This window comes from Octopus bimaculoides, chromosome 17, assembly GCF_001194135.2.
Source record: "Octopus bimaculoides isolate UCB-OBI-ISO-001 chromosome 17, ASM119413v2, whole genome shotgun sequence".
Lineage (NCBI taxonomy): Eukaryota > Metazoa > Mollusca > Cephalopoda > Octopoda > Octopodidae > Octopus > Octopus bimaculoides.
This window is the reverse complement of record NC_068997.1, coordinates 27,824,556-27,829,943: the sequence shown is the minus strand read 5'-3', so window position 1 is coordinate 27,829,943 and position 5,388 is coordinate 27,824,556.

Sequence of the window (5,388 nt, the reverse complement as noted above, 5' to 3'; positions counted from 1 at the left end):
TCGAGAAGGAAAAGTAGAGGGCCAATAAATTTGAGAGAGGGGGAGCAGGAAAAAGAAAAAAATATGCTAAACTAATGTTGCTATTCAGTTTATAAATGGAAATATAAAATTTCTCATGTTTATTCCTACTAAAATATTTAAAAAATACAAAATAATACAAAAAAAAATACAAGAAGGTAAAACAGAAAGAAACTATGTATATTTAATAGAAAATGAAGAATAATTTTACAATTTGTATATTTTCCCCTTATTTTTTTCCAATTTTAATTTTAGGAAGCAACATTTTAGTGTGGTCAACTCAATTTCAGTTATTTGAGATTTGAAGTAGTCTCCCTTGTCATGCTGAATATCCCAGAGAACTATTTTTCAATCACTACATTTGTTTCTACACAATGTAGTTCGCCAAGTATGCAGGTTTTTGATGATGCAACTGTTTCCCTACATTATCAGATCAAGTTGTGTTTCCTTGATGATATGTAAATATTGTCTTTTTCAATTACACACACACGCACACACTTATACATACGTGCATAAATGCATATACACACACATACATGTGTGCGTGTTTACTTAATAAGACATAATTTCTTATTCCTCTGGTCTATAATCCACTCAGTTGAGGAGTCTTGTCTTGTGGGTACTTGGTGACCTCACTGGCACGGGTGCCATGTTAAAATTACCCAATGCACAAGATTAAGTGGTTGGTGTTGGGAAGGGTATCCAGCCGTAGAAACCCTGTCAAAGCAGAGAAAGAACCTGGCAGAGTCCTCTGGCTCAACTGTTCTTATCAAGCCATCCAAACCATGCGAGCATAGAAGAAAAGGACATTAGATGATGATGATGATGACGATGATGATGATGACGATGATGATGATGATGATGATGATATATATGCACGCATATATGTGCATACATATATAAGTATGTTTGTGAGTGTATGTTTGTGTGTGTTTGTGTGTGTGTATGCATATAATATATACATTGTATACGTGCATGTGTGCACATGTTTGTGTTTATAAGATATTATGGATCTTTTTTAAAACGGGGGCCACATTTTTCATTAATGTTTTACGTAGTGTTTTTGGTACCGAAAGACTTTCAAACTTCGTATACTTATCTATTTTGTGTTATAGAACAGAAAAATATTTTTGTATTCGAATTTATTTCATGTAAAAAATTGTCTTATTTCGATAATTTCAACCAATCACTGACAAGTATTCAGTTGTTTACATTTACTCATTTGGCTCATTAAGCGATGTAAAGCGTATTTAATCTCCATACCTTCGTTTTATTTGCTTTTTTCATTTTAAATTTGCTTTAACCCTAACCCTAACCCTAGGGTTAGGGTTAGGGTTAGAGTTAGGGTTAGGGTTAGGGTTAATTGTTTCAGAATCGTTTGTTTATGTAGTCGGCACTTAATGTATATCGGCTGAATGGACGTCAGTGATTGGTTGAAATTACAGAAATACGACAACTTTAACATGGAATAATTTATGGATTTCTTTTTTTTTTTAAGAAGACTAAGAGAAAAAGATGTTTTATATGACACATTCTACCAGTGTTCCAATTTTCAAAGTGTTTCGTTAATGAAAAATGTGGCCCCCGTTTTAAAAAAGATCTGATATTAGAATAGCTTTGCTTATGCCTTGAGAGTCAGCTCCTGTCCGTGCCTATATCCAAGTGGAGAACTTGAGAGTTGTTTTGACTGGATGGAGTAGACAAGAATGTTAGTACAACATTTAGGTCAAACAGGAAATAGATTTATACTACTACTACTACTACTACTACTACTACTACTACTATTAAAGCTTTGCCAAAATGGGTGGACTGTAGCCAAAATGATGTGTTATTGACTGAACACACAAAGACACACGTGTGTGATTTTAAGCATGTATGTGTATGTATACATGTATATGTATGTGGTTGCAAGCATACACACACACACACACACACACACACACACACACACAAACGTACACATCTCAAAGGTCGTTTAGTCCAGACTACATTTCAGCAATCCTCTTCTACAAGTGTTTCATTGTTTACACTCAACTCTTTCTCCTTTCTTTCTTTTGTTTTGATTTCACATCCTCCACCTTCTCCTCATTCATATGTCACAGAATGATCCAGCTGTGTGGGCTTGCCAGGTCAGGCTGTTATCATCATTATCATCTTAATCATCATCATCATTTAACCCCCCCCCCGCCGATATTTAACTGCTTCTTCCCCCTGGGTCATATCTGGGGTGGCGATGGATATGGGTGAAAATATTTTATGTTAAAACCAGCCAGATGTGACTTCTCACGCCTAACCTACAATGTTATTCTAAAAGTCCAACAATCACATTATTCAGCTCACAAAGCTACAAAATAATGAATGATTAATTTAAAGCCATTGGAATAAATAAGCTTTACATTTGACAGAAGTGCAGGTGCATGGCTTAGTGGTTAGACTATTTGGCTTATGATCATAAGGTTGAGAGTTCAATTCCTGGTGACATGTGTCCTTGAGCAAGACACTTTCTTTCATGTTGCTCAAGTAGTACCTGTATTTCAAAGGGCTAGCCTTTTCGCACTGTGTCACACTGAATCTCCCTGAGAACTATGTTAAGGGTGTTGGTGTCTGTGGACCGCTCAACCACATGCATGCTAATTTCACAAGCGTGCTATTCTGTTGATTGGATCAATTGGAACCTTTGTCATCGTAAGTGATGGAGGATCAGTCTACATTTGACAGAAAAATCTAAATGCTAAAGGGTTAATGTCCATGCTGCATGTTAGCAAGGGTCGGATGGTTTGACAGGATCTGCCAGATCCAAGGACAACCAGAAGCCAACAATAGGTACCTGACATGGGAATTGTTAACCGGTCGTAATTCCAATAGCTAACACATTACACTCAAAGACCCGATATTAATTCAATAATCCAAATCGAACTTGCTTATGATAATCCTGATTCCCAGCTATGTCCATCCACCTATTTACAATATCCTGGGAGGGTTTCTGGTGAAACTCCACCACAAAGTGCTTTGCTTGTGGTTGACAGAATGGTCGACCAAACCAATACAGGTGCTTTCGAAAAAGAGTTGAGGAAAGGAATTGATTGAACAGTAATGGCATGGAGAATCCAGTAAAGGTGAACTTGCTCAAATACTTCCATCATGTGCAAGTCCACTATTGGGACTGGCCTGTCTTATTAGCCAAAACAGGATGGTGTGAACAAACATATGGTATTTAGGGAATTTTGCCACCATACTGATCGCTGAAACATCGTCATCATCATCATCATCATTGTCGTCGTCGTCGTCGTCATCATCGTTATCATCATCATCATCATCATCATCATCATCATCATCATCATCATCATCATCATCATCAACAACAACAGCAACAACACTACTATATTTTTACTTGTCTTCCACACCCATCCCTGTCAAATATAAGTGAGTTGTAGACTGCTTTCTTATAATAGATTTCTTTGAACCAAACACCAGAAGATCTGGTTGAGCCAAACTGGAATTTCTGGTTGTCTCTTTGGTAATGTTTATGGAGATTAGTGTGTATATAGGTGCGCATGTTGGTGTGCATGTAGGTGTGTGTGTGTGTTAATGAATCAGTTGTCAGGGACGGTCATGGATGGAGGAAGGGTGAGGTAAACCGGTCCAAATTTTTTACATTCAGTTGTGATGTTATATTAGTTCAAACTGTTATTTATGTCAGTTTGTACTGACAAAGTTCAAATTTCATGTCTACAAAGTTAAATGAAAGTAGCTAGATGTTTATTTATGGACCACAAGGCTGTAAATTCACTTGTTATGACTGCCAAATTTTTGTTACTTCTATTTTAATATTCCTTCAAAGGAAGAAAAGAGTTAAGGATTAACAGATTAACAGATTAAAGAAATCCTTATTTAGTTGTTGCTTAATCCCAGGTCAATTCTAACCAAGCAAACCTATGATCAAAAGCAGTCCAGCTGTGATCTTCCCATCCATTTTCTTATCCACAAAGGCCTGAAGACTATGTGGTTCAATGAGTTCATTTTTAAAACAGTAATGCGTGATTTGAAGGAGATTTGGATGTTAATTGTAGTAGGTCCATCTTTTTCTAAAGCCAAGACCCAAAAGTGACTTTATATATAATGGAACTGTGATTATGCATATCAGAAAAAATATATATTTGTTGGCCTTTTATGGTTTATGTAATTAATTATGTTACATAATATTATGTTATGTTATATATCATATTCATAGTATTTAATGTAATGTAATATAAATAAATTATTGGATTGTCAATTGAATATTTCTATATTTAATTTATCACACATATATGCATATATATATACATATGTACACTTGTACATACATACATACATACACACACGCACATGCACACACACATACATATACACACATATATATATCATCATGATAGTTACACAAGTTACACACGTGTATCTGTCATGTGTGTGTGTGTCTTCATTTGTTCATCCATTTAACATCTGCTTTCAATGTTAGCATGGCTTGACAGGAACCTATTCCCATAAAGAATTACATGGCCGGATGCTCCTCCTGCAACTAACCTTTGCCTGCCTCTTAAAGATGGATTCATTTTATTTCACAGGACTATCAAAGAGCAGAGTGACTGATTGCAATGTCAACATGAAATGTAAACATCAAGATGGTTTCACTCAAATGGTGGTATTGAAATATCAACATTCCTTTACATTTGCACAACACACACACACACACACACACACACATTACTAAATGTGTTGCAAAAGATTAATCTATAGAAATATGTACTGATGGCTGGGAGGCGATATGGTCAACTAAACATTCTTAAAGGCAGTGCCACAGCATGGCCACAGTCTAATGTCTGAAACTAATAAACTAGTAAAAGCTGAAAGAAAAACGGAAAAACGAAAAGTATGATGTCATTTAAGATAGATTTGAATGTCGATATTTTGAGCATTGGCTCTTGCTCATACAGCATAATGTTATTATTTATGGCTTATCTTTCAGAAAATTCTTCCATACTGACTGTAGATGGGGTAGGTATATGTAGCCAGCAATAGAATCTAATAAAAGAGATAAATGTTGCTTCTTAACAAGATTTATATGAATTTTGTGAATTTAGCAGCCAAGATAATTATAATATTCTTCAAATAAGTCAGTTGGAAAACATAAATACTATTTCTGGAAAAAAAAAACTGAAATTTTACTTCAGTGAACATTTTGTGATGGAGAAAAAGAATGACTGGATCTGGTTGTATGGAAAATATCGATTATCCTCTTGGATATCTGTGTGTAGACATATGTGCATGTGTGTGAGTATATGCATGTGTGCGTGTGTGCATGTGTGCGTGTGTGATAGTTTGTATGCATGGATA